We start from the raw sequence: 10,843 nt of genomic DNA on the forward strand, positions 1-10,843 counted from the left end.
GCTCAAACAAACCCATCAACTATCATGAAAAACTGAAAGTGGCAGAATTTCACTTCATTAGTACCTTCACAGCTATGAGATTTCTGTGGTTAACTAAACACTTTTCATTCAAATTAACGCTTAATGAAACACTTAAAAAGTACCCACCGGGCATTTTAATAAAATTGGCTATGCACTTATGCCAAGATTATTAACATTCATAGTGGTGCTGACAACTCTTCTGCCTTAACCCTCTAAACACAGTGCATTCCCTGTAACCCTTAAAGGCTAGACACAAGTCACATGAAATAGAGTACCAACCAAAATACTAAGGCAATTTAAATGTTGATCTGAGAGTCTCTCTGATTGCTAAGTAATCTACTCCCTTTCCCTTTGCTCAGTTTGCAACCAGTAGCATCCCTAGTAAATAATCAACTATTATGTCAATGTTTTAGTTAGGAGTTAAAGCTAATTCCTTTACTTACACTGATAACCCAAATAGTTATTCCTTATTTCACCTGTCTCAAAATTATCCTCACCTGTTTTGTTATTTACAGTTTCCCCCCAGTTTGCTGCTTTACCTCAAAAGGACTAGTAGAAATCAAGCACATATGAGGCACTAAATATATGTTGAACTAAAACTTATGTGGCCAGCAATCCATCTAAAATGTATCACAACCCAGTTTGTCATTTTGACAAATTATTTTCAGAGTTTGTACAACACTTAGTTGGGAAGAAGGGTAATGAAAGGCTAAACCAGTCTATAGTCTCCCCACCTAACCCACTTTCTTCAGAAAGTACTTTTTTTTTTTTTTTTGAGAAGAGCAAAGATCCAATTAAGCAGCATAGGTCTCTATTGCTGTTGTATATGAATATTATTATTACCCTAACTTCCCCATTCCTATTTCTTGATGCTTTAACTCAAGACAAGTATGTCATATTTTGCTATAACTTGTATACCGAAGTGCTTAATCGGCTTTAATTCACTTTTACTTTAGAATCTACAAAAATGATAAAGTTTAGATAATTAAAGTCAGCAACATGTCAGGCAGAAATTAAAAATTGTTGCAACTATCTTTTTGTATGTTTAGTAATAGCTATTATGATGGGTTGAGTTACCTGAACAGCTACTAAGATATTTAAAGTTCTATATCCATCTATTATTTAACTGTTTTTTACAATATACTAATACTTTGAAATGGGACAGATGCCAGTGTAGGAAGAAGCTGAATGCTCCAAACACAAGAAAATAGTGTAGACCAGCACTGTCCAACAGAAATATAGTGCATGCCATATATATAATTAAAATTTTTCTGGTAATCAAAGTAACATTGAAAGAAACAGGTGAAACTGACTTTAAGTCTCCTATTTAACGAAATATATCCAAAATGTTATTTTCCGTATGTAATCAATCTTTAAAAAAGTTTTCTTCGAAATCCAATGTTTAATTTACAGTTACAGACATTTCACTTCAGAATGTTCACAGTATAAATGCACAACAGCCACACATGGCTAACTAATGTCTACTGTATTGGTCACAGCAAGTATAGGCTCAGGAAGGCAAAAGGCACTGGCATGCCCAATAAATAGCAAACAAAAGGCTCTTGGGCAGACACTCTCACAGATGAAAGGAGCAGTATCCAGCAAACCTGACCACAGCAGGAGCTTAAACTTACATTTGAGAAGCAGAAATGAAAATAAGAAACTTGTTATCTTCTGGCCTTTTGATACAGCAATGGACAGCCTACATGGTAACTGTGAAGAAACTGCTAATCAGTTTATTTTCAACTACACAGTTTTACCTCAGCATTAAAGGACATAATATAAAAGCACCCCCAAAATAAAATTATCATTCAATACTTCTGAACAGAATGCTGCCTACAGAACATCATATTCGAGCTTAATAACCCTAATGAAAAATGTAGCACATGGCAGGATTAACTGAAAAAAAGTTTTGCATGGTTTTTAACTACATCAAAGTGGAAACATTCCAATTTGTAGACAAAGGAATTTTTAAAATCCTGACTTGGCAAGAAAGAATTTAACATCGAGAAATGATGGAAAACAAGAAAACAAATCATTCCTACCAAAGCAATTTCACCCTGGAGACAGTCTAGCCATTAAGTCTTTCAAAAGTATTAATTTTTGTGGCCATAATTCTCTATTATGAAAAATCTAAGTTTTACAGCTCTCCATAAGATAGTTCGAGTCAAAGATCTCAAAGTAGGTTCCCTTTTGTTTTAAAAAACAAAACAAAACAAAACAGGGATTCCTGGGTGGCTCAGTGGTTTAGAGCCTGCCTTCGGCCCAGGGAGTGATCCCAGGGTCCTGGGGTCAAGTCCCACATCGGGCTTCCTGCAGGGAGCCTGCTTCTCCCTCTGCCTGTGTCTCTGCCTCTCTTTCTCATGAAATATAAATAAAATCTTTAATAAATAAAATTAAAAAAAAAACAAAGCTAAGAAGACACATCAATTCTTTTGGTGTTTATTTAACAAAATCAAAATACTATTATTTTGTAATACAGTCTTAAAATTCAGCTCCTTAAAGTCTGTCAAAACAGCATTTCCATGTTTCAACTACCTTGTCAAAAGTATGGTCCTTACAACAACATGAATGAACTTAGTAACTCTGAACCATACACTTAAAAAAAAAAGTTAAAATGGTAAATTTTATGTTATGTATATTTTACCACAATTTAAAATAAAGTAATTTTTAAAAAATGCTGGATGCCCCCAAACAGTGTGTCTTCAGATGGGTGGAGGGGAAAGCAGGAATGGAATAAAGCAGGACTACTATATGCCAGCTTTCATGCTCTCATTTTTGATTCGCAGGAATTTACTAGAACCACACTCTAAAGGTCATACTTGGGAAGTCAGAACTTATTTACAAAAAAAGAAAACCTATCTTCTGCGCCTCAAATACTTTACTTTTCAACTCAGCTGCTATAAATACTCATCTCAATGGTAAACATCCAGAGCAGCTGCAAAATCACTCAAACCACTACCATCTCTTTTATTTCAGGCCTAAGGCTAAAAGGAAACAAATAGAAACAAGGTTGAATATTTATCTAGATATTATGACTCAGGCATATGCCCATTCAGGCATAAAAACCCTCTCCTTATCCACACCAAGAACATCTATTATTCACTAGTACCCAAAAAGCACCAAGCTATTATACTGCCCCTCAATGTAGTATTGAGAATGCTTATCTTCTAGAAACTCGAAAATTACTCAGCATTTTGATATAGAATAACTCATGAGCTATAGCTTAGTACCTACGTTTTATAAACCGGTGGCTCTGGCCAAGAGCTGCCAGTTCATATAGCATCCTTATAAAAAACTAAGTCTATCAAAGGAAATTTTTTTACAGTGCCATTGGGCGTCCTCCCTCCATCTCCAGCCCTGTCTCCAAACTCTTTTAAAAAGGCCCACATTCTTTCACTCATTTGAGGTGCAAAATAATTTCATCCTACAATGTTCAGATTTTTGTGTTTGCAGACTGAAGGCTGTTTTAGGGAGCGTTCCCTGCCTCACGTTTGAGTCAAGCAAGAAAGGAGCAGTCTGGGTGTTTCTAAAGGAAAATCTTAAAGCAAAAGAACTGTGACTCTAAAATTTTATACTGATAAAATATCGGTTAAAAACCTCAAGTGTCTCCAACCAGGGCTCTAAAAAACTACAAAGAATGACGAAGCCAAGTCGTTCATTGCTCAATGTAGGCCAGGCTCCTGCACCAAAGAACCAGAGACGGTGTTAAGGACGACTCCACTGAGCTCTAACAGCACGCCCTAATCCCAGGATATTAGAGAGGGAGCCACGTGCCTAAGATTAGAGATTGGTTCCCTTTCTCAAGAAGCCGAAGGGGGAGCAAGAAGGGAAGGCTGGGTGCTGAGACTCAAGACAGACAGCTCCAGGTGAGCCTAAGTAAAGATGACACTTCGAGTGTGCTACTGTGCCAGACGTGGCCGGGGAAAAGGCTCTGAGCATTTAGATGGAGCAGGGTCTCGGTCCATACACGAAGGAGGCGCCAGTACCGCACTGCGCTCTGATACTCGTAGTCAGATCCTCGAGCAGGTGACAAGACAGTAAACTATACGGTCCACAGTGAGAGTAGGCCCCTCACCCTCTGCCTCGGGCTCCTCCAGTCTCACACAAAGGACCGCGCCACCACCCCCTCGCCCCGCCCGCCGGGACTTGTAGTTCCCGTTTCCCCCACCAAGCCGCAGAGGAGGAAGTGGCTAGACTACAATTCCCAGCAGCCTCCGCGCCCGAGCCCCGCACCCCTGCCTCCATCTTGGCTGCGGTCGGAGCCTCCATTTTCGCTCCCTCCCCCCACTGTAGACACCACCACCACCACGCGCGGCTGCCTGGCCTAGGCTCTTCGTTTCTGCTCTGAGGCCTGACGTGAAGCTTAGACAGTTAAACGGGGGCCAGGTGGAAAAGCCCAGGGTAGAGACTCAGGGGGAAATCTTCTCTGCCCGGAGCTCTAGGAGTGCCCACCTTGACTCAGAAGTCTCTCCCGTTAGTCTTGGTCTTCTCATCTGTCCCTAGACTGGCTTCTTGCTACCCCCAACTGGACCCCGAGGTCGTACTCACCCCAACAGCTCAGCGCCCCCTCTCCAGCGCCGCCATAAGCAGCACGGCCCGGTACGTAGGAATAAATCTCGCTTCTCTCGCGAGAGTTGCGGGCTCCGAGCGCGTGCACGGGAAGCGGGGCGGGGTGTTGGGGGGGGGGAGGTACTCCTAATACGCCTGCGCATGAGGGTTGAGTGACGCCAACCGGTGCCCTGCGCCTAACCACAACCAAGATGGTGCCACTGTTAGCCCTACGTTCCCTCCCCTGGGAGCTGCGGGAAGCAATTTCGGTGTTTACTGACTCCGCTGGGACGCCGGGGGCGGGGGGGCGGGTAACTTTGGGCGTCTCTGCTCTTTGCAAACCTGAATATGCCTAAAGCAGCGAGGCCAGGGTAAACTTTAAGGGCGAACAATTTGGAGGACTTATCAAGGAATGTCTTATAAAGGATTTCGCTTTTCTCAGCGATAATCCGGAAGCCCCAGACCCAGATTCTCCTCACAGTGCAAGCTTTTTTTTTCTGTCTGCTATAATACACTGGAGTTTTCATTAGTATAGAGTAGGTTTTCAGTAAGGTAATTCGGAACTTTTACGCGAGACCTTTGTTTGCCAGAAACTATATTGGTTGCAACAGATGGACAAGAGTGAGCAAAGCGGCATAATCATTAAAGAACAAAACAAAAAACCCCACAACTCCTTCAACTGACCTTTGTAGTCACCAGAAGATATTTGTGTTGTATCCCGTAATCAAAGAAGCTGAATCAGTAACCAAAAGGTGGAAATCAGGGCAAATGGATGATTAATCCAACGAGGTAAGAGGAAGGAGGAAAATAGTTAATTGTGTCCACAGAAAAGTTCAATGAATTATCCCTTGTCAAACAATGGAGCAGTACCCTCTGGTGAGAGGAATGCTTTTCCCAGATTCCATGGCTCTCTCTCTTGACAGTATTGGGTAAACAATGACCGGTCATGCTCTTGAGAACTCTGCTACCCACTTTATTTTCGCTTTCAACACATTTATCCTGCATCTCTTATATGTCATCGTTGGGGTGTGTACAGTTCTCAAAATAAATGGATAAGTTTCTGTCCTCAAGGAACTTTCAGTCTAGCATCATTCAGTAATCGCAAAAACAAGTTTAAACGTGTACAGCAAAGTAAATGCAGTGTTAAGAGAGTAAATACCCTCCAATTCTCAGCAAATTATCTTGAATTCTAAGAGGAGGCAGTATCCTATTTAGGATGTTGAAAGATTTTTTCTCTTACCTCTGTTGGTATTGGTCCAATTCCATTCCACCTCCAAGCTGCCTCTTTGTTCCCTTTAATGACGTCCCCTGTTTTCCTAGGCACAAGATATTTGCTTCATATTTGCTTTCAATGCTTTCCTAGCTCACTGAATTGTAATTATTAGTTTATACTCGGTAGTGATACTTTTAGGACAGGGCCTGTGACATTCATCTTTGTATCCTTGGTCCTGGCAGTGCTTGGCATAGACAACTCTCAAAAGTTTGTAGAATGAATAGCACTGAACAACAGTGTAGGAAGTTGTTAGAAATTGGAATGTTCTGTTGGGGGCAGTACAAATCGTTTGATATATCAAACCAGCTGTTTTGTTTCCTTTGTCCATTTCCTAAATTGAGATCTCTTCTTCTCAGCAATAGATCTAGTCTGGATATTCCAATCTAATGTTACAGAGAAACTGCCCAGGGCTCTTGCACTAGAAACAAGGTCATGTGAAGCTGGGCTAAAAGTAGAATTAGGTCTAAGAGTGCACATTCTCAAATATCACAGTAATGGGAAATGTAAAAAGATAATAGTCTCACTAAATTCTATCTATACAATTGCAATTAATTCAGAAGAATGGGTCTTGATTTCTACCATTACACATAGTTTCTAAATACTTTCTTAAATCATATAATCATTTCATCCTCATCATTCTGATTTTGTCTCAATTGCCTTTAAATTCCTCCCAGGGGACACCTGGGTGGCTCAGCAGTTGAGTGTCTGCCTTTAGCCCAGGGCGTGATCTCAGGGTCCAGGATCCAGCCCCAAATCCGGCTCCTTGTGGGGAGGCTGCTTCTTGCTCTGCCTCTGCCTCTTTCTTTCTCTCTCTCTGTCTCTCATGAATAAATAAAACTTAAAAAAAATAAATTCCTCCTCAGTCCATAATTACTATCAGTTTACACTTAATACAAAATACAAATATGCATACATCCTGAGGCATACATTTTAGCTTTCAATGCATTCAAGAAAGCAAAAGATGGAATTATTTGATTTAAATCACTAGTGTAAGTGATTTATTCTTTCTACAAGTACTACTCATAACTAGAAGTTGGTTTCATTTTTAGAAGATCACTACATTTTAAGGCAATTTTTTCAGATTAATTTTGAAGTCAAATTTAAAAGCTATAAAAATATACTTATGAAAAAATATACTTATGGTGTTATGTTTATTATTTTAAACAGAAGTTAAAGCAGAAACTGGTGAAGTCATTTGGGAAACCTTCTCCTATACCATGGGGTAGTCTTGGATTTTGAGGAGATACTTAGTCTATTAAGGAATAACCTGAGGGGCTCCTGGGTGGCTCAGTCGGTTAAGTGTCTGCTTTTGGCTCAGGTCCTAGGATTGAGCCCTGTATTGGGCTCCCTGCTCAGCAGGGAGTCAGCTTCTCTCTCTCTCTCTCTCTCTCTCTCCCTCTCTCCCTCTGGCCCTCCCCCTGCTTGTGCTTGCTTGCTTGCTCGCTCGCTCTGTCAAATAAAATCTTTTTTAAAAAAAGGAATAACCTGAAACAAAAAAATGCATACATTATTTTTTGGTATTTATCATACTAATTTTTCTTCTCTGAGAAACTTAAAGAGACAATGAAATTAATTATGATTGTGGGGCTTTTTTTCCTCTCTACAATTATCAATAAGCACATATCTCTGGGATATATTTGAGATTGAAAGTAAGCATTCTTACACATTCGTAAGATTTTCTTGGGCAGTGATGGATGGCAACTGTATAGGATGAGATTTTTGTAAGTTCTCATTGAAATGTGAAAAATTAGGTCAATGTGGAGATTTTTTAAAAATAAGGCTAAATTTATTCAAAATTTTAAGGACTGTTTTTACTCTGACATTATGTTCTTCCTATTTAAGGGAAGTAAAGGGAACTTCTTTTGTAAAATTCTGGTAATAGTGGATGGTAAAGGGATCCACATTCAAGATTTTAGAACAGGAAAACATTTAGAGCAGAAACTTTCATAAAGAATAATCATTTCTTATTATTAAGAAATAATTAAGATTTAGTCCTAGAACCATGCATTCCAAAACTTTGTATTCATTAATAAGCCCCCAACAGTTAAGATGCATTGTGTAAATAAGAATGATATAATAGCAATATATAATAAAAATGTTAGAATTTAAATAAGAATAATGCAAAAACTATAATGCTTCCCTTTAAAGTGTCAACATTGCATGTAAGGCAAGAATTATGTGGACATGCTAAGCTGCTGCACTATAAAGGTAGTCATTTTAACACTTTAGCTCTGGGAATCAGCCATAGGGAAGGATAGAGCAAAATAATATTGTCAATTCAACTTAAATTAAATCCTAATGAAAACCAATTGCACTTAAGATAAAATCCAAAGTCTTTTACCATGGCCTACAAGGCCCTAAGTGACTTAGTTCCCACTAAATCTCTAACCCTAGTTCACCATGATTTAATTCCATTGCTATTTTGGTTCTTCCAACATTGTAAATTTGTTCCTACTCAGAAGTCTTACATTTACTTTTGCCTCCATCTGGAATGCTCTTTCCCTAAAACCATCACCTTTTTTTTTTTTAATAGATTTATTTTATTCATTTTAGAGAGTGCACCCTGGGTGGGTGAGTGGGGGGGCGGGGGGGAGGCAGAGGAACAGAGATAGAATCCTGAAGCTGACTCCCTGCTGACTGTGGAGGCCAACCTGGGGCTCAATTCCAGGCCCCTGAAATCATGACCTGAGCAGAAGCCAAGAGCCAGCCAGGTGCCCTGCACGCACCCCCACCCCATCATCACTTTTTGGGACTTTCTCATCATTCAGTTTTTAGCTCAAATGTTACAGTCTCACAAAAGTCTTCTCTAAAGTAAAAGTAGCCATTATTGCCATCATTCTCTATAATATTAGCTGGCTTTATTGTCTTCATAACATGTATTGCCATCCAAAATTAACACATTTATGGGTTTGTTAATTCCTCTTCTTCCTAAACAATAGCCCAAGCTTCAGTTCTCTGGTTCATCATTGCATCTCCTAAACCTAGGACAGGGACTAATATAACACTAAGTACTTAATAAATATTCATGAATTAATGAATTATACATTTCATTAAATCTAAAACAGTATAGATTGTACATCATTATTTGTGCACCAGCAAAAAGAAAATATGTTGCCATTTTCACTCTGACATAATACTGTTATTACTTAGAATTTTTGTATTTATGAATGGAGCTCTTTAAAACTTATTTAGATATAGTTTAGGTCTAATTAGATAAAAGTTTTAAAATGTTTTTATCATGTGTCATTCATGTGTATATAGTAAAAAGTAAAAAGTAAAAAAAAAGTAAATTGGTGAAGGTATTCCTAAAACTTCTTCACAAAACTTAACTTTTCTGAATCTCTTTCTTTGTAGTAATAAATTTGACTATATTTTAATATAGTCATTGATCAACAGACAGCATTAAAAATTAAAAATCAACAAACTAGGAGAATTATGTTTGTAACATGTTTAAAACTGACAATGTAATAGTATCATGATTATATACTAAATCAATACATATGAATAAGAAAAAGTCAAGGAAAAGAAGTGAGAGAACAACTTGAGTGTATACATTAAAAAAAACAAACAAACAACCGTGTAGCGGTGCCTAGGTGGCTCAGTCAGTTAAGCATCTGCCGTCGGCTCATCTGCCTTCGGCTCAGCCCACCTAGGGCTCCCTCCTCAGTGTAGAACCTGCTTCTCCCTCTCCCTCTGCTACTCCCCTTGCTCGTGCTCTCTCTCAAATAATTTTTAAGTTTTAAAAATTAAAAAAATAAAAATTTTATAGGCAAATAAACTTTTGAAATTATGCCTCAGTAAGCAAGGGAATGTGTATTTGTTGACATAATTTAATTTTAGACTTACAAAAGAATTAGAAAAATTGTATAGAAAGTTCTTATAAACCCTTCACCCAGTTTCCCCCCCCCCTTTTTTTTTTAAAGATTTAGTTATTCTTGAGAGACACAGAGAGAGGCAGAGACATGGGCAGAGGGAGAAGCAGGCTCCCCATGGGGAGCCTGACGCAGAAGTCCATCCCAGGACCCTGGGATCACAACGTGAGCCAAAGGCAGATGCTCAGCCACTGAGCCACCCAGGTGTCCCTTCCCCTTATGTTAAGCTTACCTAACCATAGAACAATATTTAAAACTAGGAAATTAACCTTGACACAATATTAACTAAATTACAAAATTAATTCAGGTTTCCCCCTAATATCCATTTTATTTTCCAGAATCAAATCTGGGTCCCACCATGGATTGGTCCACTGTTGTTAGGTCTTCTTACTCTCCTCCATTTTGTGGCTGTTCCTTATCTTTCATGACCTGGACACTCTGGAACAACATTGGTTAGTTATTTTGTAAACATCCCTGAACTTGTTTTTATCTGATGTTTCTCTTGCTTAGTTTGAGGTTATGCATTATTTTGAAGAATGTTACAGTGGTGATGTACCCTTCTCACTGCAAAATACCAGGATGCATAAGATGTTGAAATGTATTAGTGATGTTTACCTTAATCAATTGGTTAAAGTGCAGTCGGCCAGGATTATTCATAGTAAAATTGTTATTTTTCCTTTACAATTACTGATGTTTGGAGGGAGATACTTTGGGACTATACTTAGTTGAATTGTCCTCTCAAAATTCATGTTTACTCAGAAGCTTAGAATGTGGCCTTGTTTGGAAATAGGGTCTTTGCAGATGTAATCAAATTAAGATGAAGTCATAACTGGATTATGGTAAACACTAATCCAATGACTGATTTTCTTAGAAGAGGGGAATTTGGACACAGACACAGACATACAGGGAGAATATCACGTGAAGACTGAGGCAGAAATTGCAGTAATAGATCTAGAAGCCAATGAATGCCAAGAATTGCCAGAAGCTAGAAAAGGGAATGGAACGCATTCTCCCTTCAAGCCTCCAGAAGGAATCAACCTTGTCAACACCTTAATTTCAGACTTCTAGCCACCAGAACTGTGAGAGAATAAAGGTCTGTTGTTTTAAGCTATCTGGTTTATAGTAA

General features: G+C 38.8%; 1 protein-coding gene and 1 long non-coding RNA gene across 6 annotated transcripts in view; one reads left to right on the top strand and one right to left on the bottom strand.

Moving 5' to 3' along the window:
• Positions 1–4,702, bottom strand: part of CSDE1 (cold shock domain containing E1) — a 39,454-nt gene extending 34,752 nt beyond the window's left edge. For all 4 annotated transcript variants that reach the window (XM_035700778.2, XM_025453444.3, XM_025453443.3 and 1 more), the window contains exon 1: positions 4,573–4,702. The gene's annotated coding sequence lies outside the window, so the exon portion shown is untranslated. The remainder of the gene's footprint in view (positions 1–4,572) is intronic.
• Positions 4,703–4,774: 72 nt separating this feature from the next.
• On the top strand, positions 4,775–10,824 carry LOC112664170 (uncharacterized). 2 transcript variants are annotated; one of them, XR_004806270.2, is made up of 3 exons: positions 4,783–5,361; positions 10,056–10,169; positions 10,589–10,824. It is a non-coding gene; the product is annotated as an uncharacterized LOC112664170 (long non-coding RNA). The 2 variants fall into 2 exon arrangements; XR_003139544.3 differs by having other exon boundaries at positions 4,775–5,361; positions 10,056–10,824.
• Positions 10,825–10,843: the final 19 nt, after the last annotated feature.

The sequence above is a fragment of the Canis lupus genome, chromosome 17 (assembly GCF_003254725.2).
Source record: "Canis lupus dingo isolate Sandy chromosome 17, ASM325472v2, whole genome shotgun sequence".
NCBI lineage: Eukaryota > Metazoa > Chordata > Mammalia > Carnivora > Canidae > Canis > Canis lupus.